Source organism: Nyctereutes procyonoides, unplaced genomic scaffold (assembly GCF_905146905.1).
Source record: "Nyctereutes procyonoides isolate TBG_1078 unplaced genomic scaffold, NYPRO_anot_genome, whole genome shotgun sequence".
In the NCBI taxonomy this organism is placed as follows: Eukaryota; Metazoa; Chordata; class Mammalia; order Carnivora; family Canidae; genus Nyctereutes; species Nyctereutes procyonoides.
Window position 1 is genome coordinate 2982984 of NW_026575032.1, and position 20149 is coordinate 3003132.

The window sequence follows — 20149 nt, forward strand, 5'->3', positions numbered from 1 at the left end:
AAAAAAATAAAATCTCTCATGTTGAGAAGACTATTGCTCTGTGTCCTTTTATTTTTGCCTCTTTGGGTTGAATATTGTATTTATCCTGATGTAACTTAATAATTCAGTGGGCAGATTCTTCACAAAATGGTTAAAATGGAAGATTAAAATATAGCAGTGAATACAAAATTAGAACTTTGTATATAAAAGATAATATAATCTATCTTGTTATATTTGTTTCTTTCCCTCTCTTGAAAATATACATATTTCAAGATAACCTTAAAACTTATTTAAAGTTATGATGGTAAGGGAAAAGTAATGTGAAATATCTCAGATGTAAGTAGTTACATACAAGCAAAATCTTTATCCTTCTAATATGTTGGAAGATTACATGTAAGTTGATTATATTTATTTTATATCTTAATCTTTCATGAATGGAAACAAACTGGAGGTAATATTTATACTTAGAAATTCTTAACAGTTGGAATGAAAGAACCAGTTCCACGCTTAACCTACAAATATATGGTTTTTGGTAAAAAAAGAAAAAAGAAAAAAAAGTGAGAGATAAATATCAATGAGACAATGTAATATCTGGGATTTTGCTTTTGTTTAAGATTTTATTTGGTTATTTGAGGGAGACAGAGCATACATTAGGGGGAAGTGGGGAAGATGGGAGGAGGCGAGAGGGGCAAAGTGGAATCTGCTTGGGATTCTCTCTCTCCCTCTCCCTCTGTCCCTCCCCCTGCTTGTGTATGTGCTCATGTATTCTCTCTCTCTCTCGCAAATGAATAAATAAGTCTTTAAAATTTTTTTCCATAATAAATGTGAAAATAAGAGGATCAAACAAGATAATGAATTTATAGTATTACTTCCATTTCTAGTACAAAATGGATTTAATAAGTTTAACTTCCTCACTTGAGTCTATCTAGGCAAATGACATCGGCGCTGAAGGAATAGCAGTTTTGATGGCTGGAGAGTAGAAATAGAAATATATCTTCTTATGTGCCAATGACTGTGGTAGGTTTTAGGGATGCCAAGGTGGATAAGACTCGGTTCCTGTTTTTGAGGAGCTCTGGGCTAGTGGGAGAGAGAATGCATCACTGGGAGAGCATGGTAGCTTCGGGCCAGTAATGGGGTGAGGAGGCTTACTGTGGTATTCAGGAAGTGGGACAGGGTTGTGGAAAGAATGATGTATGGCTGTCAAAGCAAGCTTTGCCTGTTTTAGAATTTGCCTTTGAACCAGCTTCATGTCCAGCAAAGAGGGTGGGGAGATCTCTTTCCCTTTTAAAATTTGTTTTTTCTTGAGTCATGCAGCTTTAATTCTACAAATCAAGAATTCATGCTATTACTCTCAGTTTCCTTGGACAGCTACACTGTGGATTGAGCAGAAATTTGGGAGCTAGACCCCACATCACCGAAGAAGTTCTTATCTCTGTATGAACCCCCCCCCCAAAAAAAAAATCCAGTAAGAGCTAAAAAGAACTGGCCAAACTTCAGAGTAGGTGTCATATCTGGGCAGCATACCACATGCGTGGAAAAGCACAGTGGCTGACTTGATGTGCCACAAATGGACCACACTTTTGAGATGCTGAGTGCTGTTCAGATGCATGGCAAATACAGTTGAACATTGATGTGTTTTTGAGAGGACAAACAACAGAAACTGAGAGACTCAGCGGGTGTTCATTCTGATCCACAAACTACTGGTCTTAGGGCCCTTTTAAAAGTGTATGAGCAACTTCAATAGCTGGGTTGTGACCCTGTGTTTAATTTTGTTTCCTTTGACTTCTGTTCACCTTTAGCCAGCTGCTCAGGTTCCCAACAGGGGAGTTAGAGGAGGATGGGCCTTTAAATCAGGATGCAGACTGCATCTTCACCACATGGGGTACATTTTTGTGGTTAAGTAGTTTTTTTTTAACTGTCCCTTCCAAAGTTAGGGATAACAAAGAACAAAGAACAATTTTTAAATTTTATCGGGTTCAGTTTCTAATGGATTCTTGATGGAAAAATCTGTCACGTGGGATCTATGTCCAATGAACTTGGCAGGAAGATTGACGTGAATCAGAGACCATTCCCATGAGACTCACTAAACTTATTTCAGATGGTCTCCATTATGCAGGGTATGCCACTAAGAGGCTTCGTAAACTGAGGATGACAACGTCTGTCTTATTGGAGGCTTACAGGACATATATAGAGAGAACATTCAACACAATGCCTTATGCAAAAGCAACATTTGTTACTAATATATTAGGAAACTGATGCGGTCTTCACTGTTGGTAAGGATAGGCAAGGCTTATGAATACCTCTCGGATAAACACCTGATAAAACTAGCCAAAAAGCTAGAGAGAAGGTGTACAGCTGGGCAATTGTGCTGATACTTAGTTGGCTTTCTGTTTGAGTTGAATGGACTCAGTCTTGTTGGTGGGTCTCCCAAAATGTGAACCAAAGGCTTGGTTTCTGTTCATTTTTATCTCTCTCTTTTGGTGCTGTTGCGTGGTGCTGTAGTCCAGTAGGAGTCCTTGATGATTCCAGCTGTTGATGAATATCTGGTGTATGACAGTGTTCATATATGAACTTGGTCTTTGGTGGGTCCTTGTCTCCTCAATAGAGAGCATTGTACTGACTCTAAAAAAGTCCAATAATACCTCAACACAGATACTGAGCTTCCACAGGATCCATAATATTTTGGATTTTGCAGGCTACAGTCTCTGTCACATGTTTTCCTTCTTTCTTTCTTTCTTTCTTTCTTTCTTTCTTTCTTTCTTTCTTTCTTTCTTTCTTTCTTTCTTTCTTTCTTTCTTTCTTTTTCTTTCTCTTTCTTCTGTTTTTAAAGAATGTTTTAAAAATGTAAAGATTATTCTCTGAGGGGTAGGGAGTGGGGAGATAGTAGGAGGGAGGTAGTGTATAAAATTGAGGCCAGAGACCCTAGGGCTGTAATTTGCCTACCCCTGTATGACATCACATTGGTACATAATAAAAAAAAAACATGATCTTGTGATGTGAGCCTTGAGGAATCAGAATGGGCTGACTGAGTTCCCATACCTGAGTCATTCTTTTGGTGATGGGGAGTTGAATTGGTCAAGACACTACCCAATCCCCCTTTGTAGCCATATTCTTATGGAGTAAACTTAAGGTGATTATAAATTTCTCTACTAGACTGAACTTCATTAGTAAGTGTCATGAGCCCTGTGGTAACAATTTGTGAAGTCCTTCGAGGTGAAAGGCAAAATCATAAATATTAATTATAGCCATTGTTTTGATGAAAGAAGGATTACGGAGGCACAGAAGCCTCTAAGTCTACCTATTAAACTGTACTCCAGCTCTTAAGTTCTTGAATGTAGGGGCTAAATTATATTAGAAAAAAACTCCATGGGATTCTTCTGTGGTCTGCAGTCTAATAAAAGGCCAACTTTTCATATGACATTATTTTAAAACACTTTCTAAAGCTTTCAGAGTCATTTTCATGAGAAAAAAAAATTTAAGAAAGACACATTTTAAGCTATTAGTGCTTTTCATCAGGAATGCAGTAATAGAGTCAGGTTATTGGTGTAAAGCCCAGACTTCAGTATTAAAATGAACCCCATCTATAAGGTAAATTTTTAAAGAGGTATAAAATACACTTGAGGCTCTTTGAACTAGTTATGAAAAAGAAGAAAAAAAACCTTGAATAAACATATTTTTCATATTTTATATGTGTTACTATGGAGAAAAATAATTAGAAACTTACTGAGTGACTTCATTTAGATCAAAATGTTTCTTTTATGCTTTGCTACACTAGCCAAAAAGCCATGAACCCCTGGGGAAGGTGCTGATTATTTACCATCCTTATAAATGTCATCTTTTAAAGTGCCAAGTGCTTGAAAAAGAAAAGGGATGATGTGTCAAGGAAACTTATTTTGAAATAAAGGGTCATGACAAAATTAGAAGTATATCGGTGGGTGATTATGTTTTAATTTGTACATAGACTTGTAAAAAGAGTGGGCCAAAGGTTTGGTTCTCTAGTATTGTTTTCTTATAAAAGTAAAATTATGAAATATGGAAAATTATTTTTAAAAATCACATGTCCCCAACACCCAGAAAAAAAGCCATCATTGCAGTGTTTTCTCTATCCATCTCTTTTTAACACAATTAGTACATGAATATTGTATTGTAACTAGGGTTTTTTTTTTTTCTGCTTAATGTATCAGATCCTCTTTGTGTGCTATCCATTCATTTAATTTTTATTGGAAGTTATACTTTGGTAAGATCATTTTAATGACCACACAATTTTGAGTTTATGAATATACTGTAGTTTGCTTAACCAGTATATTTGGCTGTAGTGACAGAAACCGATTCCAAAAATATTATCCAAAAAAGGGAATTTGGTGGCTCTTGATATACAGAAAGAAGAAGTAGGGCTGGCTTCAGAGTCACCTGGATCCAGTATCAGGACTGTCTTTCCATTTCTCTGCCTTAAGTCTTGGCTTCTTTTGTTGTCACTCACTCTCTGTCACTTCAGATGGCTTCTTGAATGCAGATGGCCACAGGCAGCTCCAGAGTTTTAAGGGCAATCCCTAGGGAAAGCTTAGCAATGGCAAAGGAAAGGAGCTCTTTCTTCTACCTTCAGTTTGGGGAATCACTGGAAAAGAGAAGTCTAGAAAGGCTCACCTTTGGGCAGTAACTCATTCCTGGGCCAATTTCTAGAGCCAGCAGGCATTACTCCAATTGCGTGGGTTTTGGTCATGGACCTCCCTGCGGTCAAGGGGAGACATGAGATGTATAGAAGGATTCAAATTGGGAGGAGGCACAGTTTTTCTTCTTAGGGACAGAGGGGAAGCTGGTCCCAGAGGATTGGAAAATATGGTGTTAGGCAGTTAAATATAAGCTTTATCCATTATGTGAACTGTTACCAGTTTATGCAATTAAATGTTTATGTTTATAGCTAAATCTTGAGCAAAAGTTTAGAAATAAAGTTAAGTTGGTTTTTCCAGATATCTTTTGCATCTGTTCTAAACTTCAGAGGATTAAAACAAAGTCTTAGAAGGATGGTACAATAGCTTCCACGCTATTTAACTCCAAACCTTAAAAACTGAGTGTTCTAGCTTCTAAGTACTTGGCTGTATCTGCTTTTCCTTTTATTTAATAAATTGGTTTCAATTTCACCAGCTCCTATTTCCTGAATTAGGAACTTCCTGCGTTAAGAAGTTCATTATCTAAATTACAACTTGCTATAATCATTCCATATACAAGCCAGCAAAACTTTAAGTTGTCCTAGGGTCTGAGAAAAACTCCTTTCATCTGTTCTCTCAATGGAATCAGGTTTGTACGTCGATGAAATGTATAGCCCATTATTGCTCTCATCATCCCCATATTATTAAGTGAAACGTCTTTTAAGTAGTGGAAAAGCCTAGGAGGAAATTGGGTGAGTCCAAGAAGTCTAGAAGAAGGGTGCTTTAGGAGAAAAGCATCACGTGATAAAGCATGCATTCCTTCCTACTTTCTCTCACCTCCAAAAAGCAACAGTGACCGCAGACCAACTACTGCTTTTTGCCACCAAACCTCCCTCAGGCAATTCTTCAAGCAGTAGCCATTCAAAAATAATCATCTTGTTTATTTTATTTTGCTGAGCCTTTTTTTGAACTTTTATGTATCTTTAACGTAGCCTAACGTATTTAGGCTAGAGTGAATGTTTATGGCAGTGCAGAAGGAAAAACATAATTCATATCTGATTCTGTACATTGTCAAGTACTGCATACAAAGATGCCCACTAATGAGTTCATTAAGTGTTAAAAAAATTAGGTAATTGGTGTTTTAAGTGTTTTGTAGTATGCAGGAATCCTTGATGCATTGTTATATAGACACCTAAGAGTGTTTCAGTGATGTTTGGGGAAATTGGTTGGGATTTTCAGCCACACTGGGAATACTTTATTATTCCTTCCATCAAAAATAATGGATTTATAGTTCCTGTCATCCAAAAATTAGCCAACCTGTTTTTGGAAAAGGATTAAACTTACTATGCAACATATTTTTTCAGGATGGGATAATGAAGCATTCCTGTATAAACGAAGTTTGGATATTGTTCTGATTAAACCACAGTGAATGCCTCATAACTGAAATATAGTGCATTTTGGTTTCACAACCCTTCCTCCCCTGCCAAGTACCACCATTCTTTCCCCTAGATAATAAAATCTAGGAGAATTTAATGACTTCGTTTTGCATAAATTCTTTGAGAGTAAAGTCAGCATGCTATTCACCTTTGCATATGAAGGGGATCACAATATGCCACCCCAAAAATGCCATGTTGGTATAAGGATTATTTTGAGCTAAAGGCATTAAGAAACAGCAAACACAGGAGGAGCTTCTGCCCTCCCCCTATCTGCCTAAAAGCAGGGTCTAAATTTCTCTCTCTCTCTTTTTTTAAGATTTTATTTACTTATTTGTCAGAGAGAGCACAAATGGGGAGCAGTAGGAAGAGGGAGAAGCAGGCTCCTTACTGAGCAAGGAGCCCGATGTGGGACTCAATCTCAGGACCTTGACAAGAGGCGAAGGCAGATGCTTATTACTTACTGAGCCACCCAGGCATCTCTAAATTTCTCTTTTGTAAAGGAAATTTCCCCTTGTAAAGTTAGTCTTCTCTTCTGTGAGTCTCTTGAGATAGTTCTTATTAACTTGAGACATAGCACACCCTACTAAACAACCCTTATTTACCATGCACTTCCTAATCATCTTCCTAAAATATATCCCCATCCTCGCCAGGGCTCCATTTTTTCTTTGTCTGGTCTCTTCATCACCCTTTTTTTAAAGTGGTATATAAGAACCGGGGTCTCTCTGGGGTTTTTTCATTTCTCTTCTGTGAAGCCTTGCCCCCTGTCCCATGTACAGAAAAAAACAAAAACAAAAAAAACAAAAAAAAAACAAAAAAAACCCTTTCCTATTAATCTGTCTTTTGTCAGTTTAATTCACAGATTCCAGTCACTGAACCTAAAACACTAGAGGAAAGGTTTTTTTTTTTCTCCCCTACACATAGCTTGTGCTCAATGTATTATTTTTAAAGAGATAAAAATTGTTTTATTTAGTTGATCTTGATACCAGTTATGTATGCACTATCCTAAATGGAAATCTGGAAAATTTTATGCTAATTTTATCAGACAAATGGTCAAATTAGATAATTCAAACACTACAAATGGATTAGGTTTTATTTTTATTTATTTATTTATTTTTTGCTATATCTGGATTACTACCTCAAACTACAGATACCAATTGGAAATTCAGGAATTAGGCTTTGTTTAAAAATTATGAGGAAATAGAGAGTTACCCCATCCTTGATGAGTAATAAAATGTGATTGATTTTAGAAATGCTACTGTTGGTACTTGGGAGAAGTATAGGGCTTAAAAGAGGTGATTTCCCAAAAGTCAGAAAAAAATGTGAGATTAAAACGTTTAGGTTTTGGAGGAGATTTATGATGGGAAGATAGATGGGGAACAGAGTTGGGTGGGGACTTGGAGCTTGATAGAACATGGTGGGTTTAGAGATGGCATGAGGAAGCCATGGAACAGGGGATTGCTTATGGGGGCTGAGCTGGAGCTCTATCCTCAGAGAAGGAGATAAAGGGGTGGAACTGAGTGGAATCCAAGGAATCCACAGAGTTGTGATTTTGGTGTCTGCAAGGAAGATGATTTCAGTCAGAATCAACAGGTGGACCTGAACGGAGTAACAGTTTTCCTTCACTCCTTCCCTATTCACCCCAAACCCTGAGGCCATGAGTACTGACTGAAGTATCACTCCTTAGGAAGTAGATTTGAAGGTGAACAGAGTGGGAATTGAACAAAATCCTTAAAATCCTAATCTGTGTCCATCTAGGTCAAGTTTAATAAGCTCAAATTCCTGGAAATTACCCAATTTGTATTTTTTTAAAAAGAATTTTATTTTTTTGAGAGAGAGAGAGCAGAGAAAGAGAGAGAGAGAGAGAGAATATGAGGGGGATAGGGGCAGAAGGAGAAGCAGACTTCTCACTGAGCAGGGAGCCGGATGTGGGGCTCAATCCCAGGACCCTGGGATCATGACCTGAACTGAAGACGGACAACCTGCCAGCCACCTAGATGTCCCTGTAGCCTTTGATATTACCTCAGTATTCAGAGTTTACTCTAGTCAGTGACCACATGTATGTATTCTAGAGCACAGAGGACAGGAGTAACTACTCTATCGGAATAAGAGTATTTCAGGGACTTGGTCTCTGGAGGAGAAACTCCAATTCTTGAGGTAACTAAAAATAGACATTCAGAAGATCAGGGCTTCTTCACAGAAGCCTTAAGCCTACAAATAACGTGGGTTCTGTTTTTCAGGCAACAAGTCTATCAACTCTGAGGTTTAAATAAAGGCTGAATTTATCTCGTTTAGCAAGGAATATTGGAACATGGTTTACCTAAGGATTGCTTGATCGAGATTTATATACTTTTCTGGGTGAGTACAGAGGGCTTGTTCTAACAGAAGGGAGAAAACTTTTTATTAGCTCTAACAGGATTGGGGGATAATGTGAATTGGCCCTTGTACCAAAGCTGGGCTGCTTTAGCCTACTCAACTTAAAGCTGTTTCATTTTGGCGTATAATCCCGGATAGGATTTCAAAAATCCCAGTTCCTCAAGGTCCATGATTTAAACAGTAAGGTTTCTTAGGACTGTCCCTGATGCTCACCAGCAGAAGCAGTTTTATAGTTTTGGCCATATTCAATCAGGCAAATCAAGAAATAATTTGAATTATGTGGTCTAGCCATGTTAATTGATCAAATTAACTGGAAAATACTTTAATCTCTTATATATTTATTTTGTATTGTAAAGACTCAACCTTTAGCAAACTAATGCTCTTTTGTTAAGAGTATTAAGAATGGAGAGTCTAAAGGAGGTTGTGTGTCCCAGGAGTATTAACCATGGGTTATGGTGTCTGAGCCAGGGGGATTCCAAAATATGTTAGAACAGTCTGTTCCATTTCACAAACATTTGTTAAGCACATGATAGTGAAATCATATGTACCGTTGTTATGTGCCAGTATGCCCATTACTTTATGTAATCTCTAAATCTCAACAATCCTGCAAGAAGGTAAGGGTGTTACTATTACCATTTTACAAATGAGAAATCTGGGGCTTAGTTAACCTGCCCAAGGTCATCCAAATGGTAAATGACTGAATCAGAGATTTAACAGGGTCTTTCTGATTTCAGATTCTGTGGTCAAACTGTTAGACCTTTCTTACTCTCTTTGTGAATCTATTACAAGTTAGTGCCAGGACTGCCATAGGTTTATTTCAAGTAGTGCATTTTTGCACAGGACAAATGATTACTAAGAAAATATCACTATCCAGTTTAGGACTCCTATAGGATGCATACTGTGTCCTCCATAACTAGTAGTAGCTCATGGGATGAACTCCTTTCAACAAAATCACCAAGCACTACATCACCATCTATCCTTCGGGTAAGAAGGAATAATACTATTCAGGCTCAACCTGTGGACAAGATGAAATATTGGTAAATGCTTTCCCTCCATGGTTTTTATTCTTTATGCTGACTTTTGTTTCCTCTCCTCTACCCATATTTTCAAATCCAATAGTGCTTCCTATCTGGACAAGAATCACCAATTGTAATAAACCATATTCAGGTTGACTAAGTGCATTAATAAATATCTTGTCTTCTTTTCAAAGGACAAACAAAAGCAAGGGACAACAATGGCTAATATAGAGAAAACAACTTTTAGCAGCACAGAGACCGTTAAGTGCTCATTAGTCTTAAGTATCTAACTTTTTAATATACTTGATACTGAAGGATAGTAGAATATGCCTCCTGAAAATATGCTGTTTGGGGATATGGATTATTTTGAGCTAAAGGCACTAAAAACCAGCATGTGCAAGAAGGGCACTCTGATCTCCCCTTTACTTCTTGAAAGCTGGAGATAAACCTCCCCTGGGAAAGATGCCTTCCTGGGACTAGGAGGAAAGGAATATTCTTATCACCAGAGACTGGGAGTGGAGGCTGGGAGAAATCTGCAAAAACAGATCTTGTTAAAGTAACTCCTATTTGGGCAGCCCGGGTGGCTTAGCAGTTTGGTGCCTCCCTCAGCCCAGGGCATGATCCTGGAGACCCGGGATCGAATCCCATGTCGGGCTCCCGGTGCATGGAGCCTGCTTCTCCCTCTGCCTCTCTCTCTGTGACTATCATAATAAATAAAAATTAAAAAAAAAAAAACCCACAAACTCCTATCTTCCTTTAGTCTCTCCATGGGTTTTTTAGTTACTTTTCCACAATTGCATCTCTTTATTCAACCTCATATATATGCACTTGCTACTTCTTTGCGTTTTCATTTCCTTATGATGGCTCCTGTGTCCGGTAAAACTTATATTAAACACATCTGCTTTTCTCCTGTCAATCTTTCTTATGTCCATTTAATTCTCCATTTAATTCTCAGGCCCAGCCAGAGACTCTAAGAGGGTAGAGGTTAAGTTTCTTTTCCTCTACAGTATCTGGAGTACTATGTTCCACCTTGCAAGGTGAAACAATAGAATCCACTTCCCACCCTCAAGAAGCCTATATTTCAATGCAGGAGCCAGGCAAGTCAACAGTGGCATAGCAGGAGCATCACTGGAGTCATGCATGAGTACCCAGAGCACAGAGGGAAGTGATTGGGGGTGAGTGTGCAGCAGTGTCCTGGAAGCAGTAGCTTCCGCTTGCCGAGCCATCATATTCTGTGAGGTCGGCATTATTTAAACTGTGAAATGTGTGGGTCAAATAGCTCTCACAGCTTTCAACTGTTGGGCAACCTCAGCTGAAGTAGGCTGTTAAATCAGCATGTCCATGTGATCTTGCAGGTGTGTGTATGTCCTTGAGCACAGGAGTGGAGATGAGAGTTATTATTTTCCTAAATGTCAAAGGAGTCAACAGCATCACAGTAGAAGTTTCCAGAGATCCTTACCAGTGCCAGGGTAAGGATGGAAGGGTAGAGTAGTGATTTCAAAGAAACTTCCAGTAAATTAGGACTGGGGTTACGGTGAACCTGCTTCTGGCTTCTGAAGAATCATATTAATGACTCCTATGGAATTTGGGGGAAAAGGAAATGGCTTTCATCAGGTCGTCAATTCCACTTTTTGTAGGGGACTGTTTTTTATGGTTCAGGCTATCCATACATTCTGATGATGTTTATTTTTAATTCCTTTGATGGTGTGTCTCTTGATTATTTAATGGATGGCTTTTAATTTCTTTGAACATAGTCTTATTAGTATGTAATTCCTTGCATTTTGCATAATTAATGCAAAGATCGGAGTGAGTCAGGGATCAATCCATGATTAAGATATTGTCACATTCAGGGCCAGAAACTGAATCTGTCCAGTTCATATTCTTACTATTCAAGAGTCATTCCTTTGAATGAAGTCTCACCTCTCACCCAGCCATTTCTTGTAAAGGTATGTTTTTGTTATTGGGCCATTACAATATTAGCTCATCAAGACCCATAACTAAATAATATAGGATTATTATTATCATTTTTATTTTAGTTTTTAATTTTTAAATTTTTTTATTTATTTATGATAGTCACACAGAGAGAGAGAGAGAGAGAGAGAGAGAGAGAGGCAGAGACACAGGCAGAGGGAGAAGCAGGCTCCATGCACCGGGAGCCTGACGTGGGACTCAATCCCAGGTCTCCAGGATCGCGCCCTGGGCCAAAGGCAGGCGCCAAACCGCTGCGCCACCCAGGGATCCCAATTATTATCATTTTTAAAAAGAGCTTATTTATTTATTTATTTATTTATTTATTTATTTATTTATTTATTTATTTGAGAGACAGAGAAAGAGAGTGCAAGCATGCACGTGAGAGAACAGGGGGAGAGGGAGAGCGGGAGAATCTAAAGCAGGCTCTGCGCTGAACATGGAGCCCAACTTGGGCTTCACTCTCACGAACCTGAGGTGATGACCTGAGACAAAACCTACAGCCACACATTCAACTAAGCCACTGAGGTGCTCCTGTTATTATTTTTAAGGAAATCAGAGAGCCAGTGAGAGAAGTCAGAGAGACCATGTAGTAAATGGAAAGTTGGGAAAAGGAGGTCTACTGAGGGCTTCTAGAAGGCATTCACTAGCTCTTGACAAGGAACTCTATGAAAAATAGCCACAACTAGGGGACAGACTGTTTTGTGGTTTTTGCATTGGTTGAGCCTTTTAAGGCTCCTAGGGCAGATGATTTTCTTTGCCTTCTTAGGAAGACGCTAAATTTATAGTAAGTAACCTCAGATTAAATGATGATACAGTCAGCAAGTCAATTTGTTTTTGGCATAACATTCAGTCTTAAAACTTTTTTTAATACTAAAAAATGAAGCATGGTTGACCAATGCACTTAAAATATGTAGAATATATTTAGTTTTCTTCTAAAACTGTTTAGATCAATTTCTTTTAAAGATTTTTTTTTTTGAGGAAGAGAGAGAAAGAGCACATGCATGAGCTAGGGGTGGGGCAAAGGGAGAGGGAGCTTGGGGCAGGGCAAAAGCAGAGGGAAAGGGAAAGGGAGAGAATCCTCAGTCTCCCCGCTGAGCACAGAGCCCAATATGGGGCTGGATCCCAGGACCCTGAGATCGTGACCTGAGCCAAAATCAAGAGTCAGCCACTTAACCCACTGAGCCAGCCAGATACCCCCTAAAACACGACTCCTAGCATGGTTTAGAGCAGTGGGTCCCACATTTGGCTGATGACCAGAACACTAGTAAATTTAGTGCAGATTCCAAGGTTCTAGAGCTTCTATACCAATGTCCAGGGGTGGGGCCCCAAAAATCTGTATTTTTAAAAAGCTATCCAGGTGATGCAGATCTTCTGGCGGAATTTAGAACCACTACCATAACACCAGCAGGGATTTTAAATTCTTAGTTTTATCTCAGCCTCTCGTTGAATGTGCTCCTGTAATGGTTTAAGGTAATAATGACCTTGTTGTAGGCTATTTCCTGTTGATTAACGATCAGTTGGAAGAGGTTGTCTCTAGGATCTTTCAGTTCAGACTGCCAATAATTACCCAACGAGAGATTCATTCGCCTGCAGTGCAAATGTGTAAAGTTTTCCTCTACAAGGAACACTGCACTCCCAGGTTGTCTTAATTGCATTCCTTTTACAATTCATCTCTCAAATGCCACAGTTGCTCTAAGACAGAAAAGAAAAAAAAAAAAAAAACCAAACCCAAGAGGATCAAAGTGTATGTGTCTCTGCTGGAACAAACAGAAGCAAGAGAGGCTGGGGAGAAGATTTAGCCCTTGGGTGGATTTTGCTGAAATGTTCTATTTGTGCAGCGGTGATTTGTACCAGGTAATGTGAACTAGGTTGCCCTCGGTCTCTTTATAGATTACACCCCATTTCCTTTACCTCGCTGCTAAGCAGTTCTCGGGGGGATTACTCTCCCTCGAACGGTCTCTCTGCTAACACAGTCATCTGCCACATATGCTTCCACTTTCTGTGCTGCTGGACGGCCGGTGGCTTCCCAGAGCTTGCCTGCCTTTCAAATTGTTCAGGCTGGAGCTGCAATCCTTCCACCCACCCCTTTCCCGCGAGGTAAAGAGAATGTTCATACCTCAGGTCTTGTTACCAAGCAACAGAGTTCCATTTGCCAATTGCCACCATTTCCTTCTCATAGTATTACAGGCCTTATTATTAACATTTAGTTCAGAGAAATTGCTGTCATTATGTGAAGTAACTTCCTTTAGAGGTTATTCATTAACCTTAGGTATTTTACTGTGTAATTATAATTGCCAAGTGCCGCAGGCTTGGAAAACCTTTGAACTCCTCAAGGTATTAGGGGACGGCAGAAAGGATATTATCTGATTTCTCTTCCTTCTCCGGTTCAGTTTTCAGGCTGAAGGTGCCCCATTTCCCCTCCAGAGGTGCCCTCCCGTTCTTCCAGGTTGCCCACTGTACACTCCGAAGAGAACTGTGACGAACTTGCCCTCTTAGGGTCTTGAGTTCCCCAGATGCGGTAGGCCAGCCTGAAGTTGTTCCTCCTTTGTCTTAAGGAAAGATGGGGGTGGTGGTGGGGGGGGGATGTTGGGGAGCCCACGTGATTGGCGTGCACACTTGTGCACAGGCGGGGCTCCTTGCAGACCTCACACAATACCTGAAATTGTGTATTGTGCACAGCGTTGCTCTCGCTGCAGCGGAAGGCCTTCATCCCGCTGCTCACTCCACGGCTCGACAAAAGCAATTTTTCACTCCCGGGCTTTGCAGGAGCCAGGTGTGCATTCCATAATACGCCTATTATACGGCCCTTCTCGGTAGCCATCGCGTATACAATGACCCTTCTGATTTGTCCTATTGCGTGGTTGCCAAGGACTTTGGTCCCCACCCAGTACAACTTGAGGTATGCCTTTCACATATATTTTCGGGCAAAAAGAAAAAAAAAGAAAAAAGAAAGAAAGAGAGAGAGAGAGACAAATGCACCCCTGCCTCTTTGTTTTCAGACAGACAAAAGCAATTGGCGTATGCCTTCCCCCCAAACCCAGGTGCCTGCAGCTCGGGCGCCCTAAAAGAGGAAACCTGTTCCCCTCCTCCCAGGTTTCTGGTTTCTCCACCCCACCTCCCCGCAGGCCTCCGCTCCCTGCACCCAGGGCTTCCGGCCTCCACCCCGACATTCCAGGTAACCTGACTCCCCCGACGGCAGAGGCGGGGGCCGGTGTCGGGAGGGCGCGGCCACGTGACCTCCCCGCCCGCCGGGAGCGCGCGCCCCACTCGGGGAACCGGGGGAGCCCAGCGCCCTGTTAGAGACCGAAGTTTAAAAACATTAGATTTGCCGGAAGGCCGCTTGCTTCTGCCTCAGGCAGCTTCCCCTGAGATCATCGCAAGTGCAAGGGCGAGGCGGGCCGTGGGGCGAAGGCGGCGGGCGCGAGTCTGACGGCGGAGGCCGGGCGGGGGCAGCCTGGGCTGGGAAGGGCGCCCCCCGGCGGCTCCCTCGCTCTGCCCCGGCTCTGCCCTCGCTCTGCCCTGGCTCGCTGGCCCTCGCAGCTCTCGCAGCTGACCTGTGAAATGGAGGAAGTATTATGATATCATACATAATGTGTATAATAACTACATGATAGATGGGAGGAAATATTATATCATATATAATAAGTATATAATAAAATGGGAGAAAATATATATGATATATAATATATAATAAAATGGGAGAAAATATATCATATATTAATATATAACAAATATATAATAAAACGGGAGAAAATATAATATATATTGTACATAATATATAATAAAATGGGAGACAATATTATATCACATATTAATATATAATAAATATAATATATAATAAAATGGGAGAAAATATATGTTAATATATAATAAATATGTAATAAAATGGGAGAAAATATATTATGTATAATATATAATAAAATGGGAGAAAACATATATAATATAATATATAAAATGAATATAATATGTATAATAATAATAAATGGGAGAAAAATATATGATATATATATTTTCTCCCATTATATTATATGTTATATAATATAATGGGAGAAAATATTATATATAATATATAATAAACATATAATAAAATGGGAGAAAATATTGTAATATATAACATGTATAATAAATATATAATAAAACAGGAGAAAGTCTCCCCAAGGAGCCGGGCCTCCTCTCCAGCGCCCGCTAGCCAATGAGCCAAGCAGCCTGGAGGCCCGTGGCGTGGGCGCCGGGGGCTGGGCGCTGGGCGCTGGGTGCTGCGCACACGGGGCCAAGGGAAGCGCGCGCTCCCTGCACCCAGGGGTTGGGACCCAGCGAGGAGGGGGCGGGGGGGGGAGGTGGGCGTAAGGCGGCCTGACGATCGCTGCTGTGGGCGAGAACTTCCCGCGCCCGGGCTCTGTGCCACGTTCCTTCGTTCCTCGCGAGGGTCCGTGCGGCAGCCACGGTACCGTCCTCCCATCCACCCAGGTGTTGGGGGCCCGCTTGCCCCGGGTCACACAGGGCGGGGCCGTCAGGCTGCGCAGGCGCGAGGCGGCCCGCGGGGGACCCGGCCCCAACCTGTGCGCCGCCCCGGGACGGCGCGGGCCGGGTTGCTCTAGGCGCGGGACGGTCACGGTCCGGCCCTCTGTCCCGAGGGCAGGGAAGCTGCGTCGGGGCGCCCCCGAGGACGCTTCAGCCACCGCTGCCCTTCGGGATCCTACACTGATTCCCTGGGGCCCTTCCCCTGGACTCCGCGTCCTGACAGTGACTTCCCCCCGCCCCGAGGCAGCAGTACCCGCGCAGCGTCCTGTCCTCGGCGACGGTATCATCAAGCAGAGGAAACCTCGCTCCAAACGGTTAACTGCAGGAAGCCTGTGAAGCCGAACGTCGCCTCAGCCCGGTGGGGCTGGGTGGTCTCTGAGTCCTTTCCTCCAACATTTAATGAATGATTCGTTTGCTCCCCGCTGACGCCGAGCAGTGACCTTTCTGAAACATAGTCGGGGCAGTCAGGGTTTCACCAGGACCCCAACGCCAGGACTGACGGTTGACTATCGTCAACTCAGTTTGCCACCCAGGATGGCAAAAGGACCAAACGGAAGGTGGTTTCCCACATAAGCCAACATCTTGATATATATTCTTTTTTAATAACTTGAAATGCCAGCCACTAGGATTTTCTGAGGATCATGGGGAGATACATCCTTTGACCTGGTGTATAATCCTTTATCTCTGGATGCTGGGCTAATTACTGCAGCTCCCTTGGGCATGGGTCTGAATAGGAAACATTCTGGTGTTTGGGAAATGCCAGATTGATGGGAATTAACCCCGGGTCCACTGTTTTTGGTTTTGTTTTATTTTTTTAAATTTATTTTTATTTTTTATTTTTGTTTTGTTTTTAATTTTCTATCCCTAGGTGATGGGGATTGAGAAGTCTTGAAATCCTTGTGTAGTATAATCCCCCCTTCTCTACACTAGAAATACAGGTATCTGAAAGTTTGCTACACTTGGTTTTGATTTTATTGAGTACTAATATTGGCCTCACTCATTGGTAAAAATATTGGGAAGTGTAGGTGTAGGAAAACCTAAGTTCTAGTTTTGGACCTGCTACTAGCCAGCCTTGGGGCAGTTCATACTGATTCCCACCCATAGGGCCTTGGTTTCCTCATCTTTAAGGAACATAAAATAAAAGTTGGGGCCAGGCCGGTGGTTTTCAAATCAGAGCAGCTGTGCTTTTGTCTTTTCCATATTGGAGTTATCTGAGTTTTGTATAAGATGTTTAAGAAATGGAAGAGAGAGAGAGAGAAAAAAAAAAAAGAAATGGAAGAGAGATTCACTGCCAACAACTGTTATAAACCCCCTGTTCCAGGGGCCCACTGAGTTGGTTAGCTCTAACGTTTTACAATTCTTTTTTTTTTTTTTTAAAGTAGGCTCTGTGCCCAATGTGGGGCTTGAACTCATGACCCTGAGATCAAGAGTCACATGCTCTGCTGACTGAGCCAGCCAGGCACCCCTTTACAATTCTCTTAAAGGCACTTGGTGATGGCTGTGCTTCTTGGGAATCACAGTTGTTTCCTTTGGCTGGATTATAAATTGCACAAAGGAAAGGAGCAGAATACAAGGCCAGAAGTGAGGTTTCAGTCCAGATTTGGGCTTGCCATGGGTGCTGGGCCAAGGAGCGTGGGCACTGCGTAGTTGGAATTCAGGAGCCACCAGTGGTTTTTGAGAGCAAAATGTTGTCAGTTATGATTTGCAAGGCAGCTGTGAGTAACGGAGACCTGACCAAGAGTGGCCCAAGCCACTCGGTGAGGAAGCAACTGTATTTCCTTATATAAAAAGCCTCCGGAGATGGACAATGTAGGGCGGGCTCCAAGCAGTCATTAGGGATCCAGGCCCCCTTCTGGTTTTCTGCTCTTCTGTTCTAGTGAAGCAAGCTTCCGTCCTCCTAGTTCTTTCAGGGTCCCAGTTGGGTCCCGGACTCCACCTGTCACGCTTGCCTTGCTGGCTAGAAGGAGGAAGGGGGAACCGTGCTGGGGTGTGGATCCCAGCTGAGTCAGCTTGCTTTCATCAGTCTTCTCAGCAGTCCCTCACGACCCAGTTTTGTACATCTCTTTGGCCAGAACTTAGTCTCATTGCCACACCTCGTTTCGGAGGAGGCTGGGAAGTGTACAATTTGCTCTGGTCAGCAACGTGACTAGCTGAAAGTCAGGCCTCTGATACTAAGAGAGAAGGGAGGATGGATGTTGGGAGGCAGCTGGTGTGTAGTCTCTGCTACAGAAAATGATCCAAATTCTGTCCTGGATTCATTTATTTGGTGGCAATAGATGGGAAAGTAGGGCCTGGGGAGAGGAAGTGAGGACCTGATACTAAAGATGGGGAGGGGACAGGAGGGGCACTAATCAGACGAGGGCCTACAGGGATTTTGTCGGCTGGACATGAGGGAGTATGGGGATGTAAAGAAGAGGCCCAATTTTAGAACCCTGTGAAAGGGATGTGGTGATGCCAGGGCCTCAAATAAGAAAGTTGGAGGAGGAGGAGTTTTAGGAAAGTAGGTCATGAATGAGATTTTGGACACCTTGAGTTTCTGGTGCTGGTGGTGCACCAGGATTGGAGCCTGGGGAGTTTGTGTCATATATTTCCAAGTCACTATAAAGTTTACCTAATTTTTAAAATCCTCGTATCTAGGATGGCCTAATGTCTGAGATACTCTTCTGGGCTTCATAAGTTGTTACTTAAGGACATTCTGTTACTCTTGATGGAGTAGGACAATGCGGTTGCCTCTTGTCTGCTGAACCTAAGAGCCACAGAGGTTCTCTCCCACCATTGGGCTTAAGGATCCTGATAGTTATGACAGGGATAATGTTTCAGGCAAATGAATGCACATTTATTAAAAGGCTTCTGCTCAGATTCCCTATGTGTTTTTCTACCCTAGAGAGCTCAAATATGGGCACAATACAAAACCCTTCAATTCTGGTCCAGAGGCATTTCTTAGCAGCAGACTTCCTTATTTCCATTTTGCTCTCAGCTTCCACCTGGCCTCACTTGACCTTCCTTGCCTGAGGCTCATTGTCAGGGTGGCACAGACTAAGGGGTGCTGCCCCTGTATTCAGGAGGGATGTATGTGAGGAGCCATGTCCAACATCTCGAGTCCAGGAGAAAAACTTACAATGAAAATGTGGAGCTGAGATCCCAAGTTGGATGGGGAGTGGCAGCAGTTAAGGAGGTTAACAGTAAAGGTGGTCAAGAGACTAAGGCAAGGGGTTGTGAGCCAAGGCAGCAGAATTTAAATCTGCTGAGCACAGGGTGTGGCGTGGAAAGCCCTAAGTGCATCTTACCTGGATAAAAGCAGCTCCTTAAAGACAACCGAGGTTGAGACAGTCCCAAGTGCGGGCCTTAAAAAAGACATGCTCAAAAAAAAAAAAAAAAAAAAAAAAGACATGCTCAGTGAGAGAAGAGAGAGTAGTCTTCCCCCAGCTTGCCTGTAGTGACTAGTAAGCCTAGTTATATAAACCTAGATTGGACATCTTTTCCTTCAGAATTTTGGAGGCATTGATCCTTTGTCACCTAGCCCAGGATATTGCAGTTGAGGATAGTAATTCTGACTACCAGTCCTCTATTTGTGACCTTTTTTCTCTTTCCAGAAGCTCTTAGTAGCTTTTCAATTTGACATCCAAGTGCTTTGCTGTAAATCTTTTATTATTCAGTGTGTTGTTCCCTTAATGGGCCCTCCCTTAAGCATGAGGAGTTTTCTCATATTATCTCTTTGATAATTTCTTCCATGATTATTATTTCCTGTTTTTTTTTTTATTCTTTGTGGAAAACCTATTAGTCACATGTGAGATCTCCTAAACATCTTTTCTCTCTTTATTTTTCATCCCTCTGTATTATATTCTGTGGCTCTCAATATTGCCTTCTTTATAGGGCAGTGAAAACATTTTTTTTTTCCTATTATCATCCAAAGGGTGGTCATGGGATAGGGCCAGGGAAGGCTTTTTGTCACTGGCACTTTGGTGGGCAGGTGATCTGAAGTTTCCCCTCATTTGCAGCTGGTCACCATCCACATGGCTCTAGTCTTGCCTGTGATTTGACACAACTGAAGCTCATTGGTCCCTTGGATTTCTAAATGGAAAAGGAGGCCTTCTTTGCAACCTCAGTCCTAGCTTTCTGTGTCTTTGTCTTAGAACATATGTTCAGACTTCAGGTTAGTAATGTAATTAAGGAATTGAAGAAGTGGATGATTACGAATGAATAACCT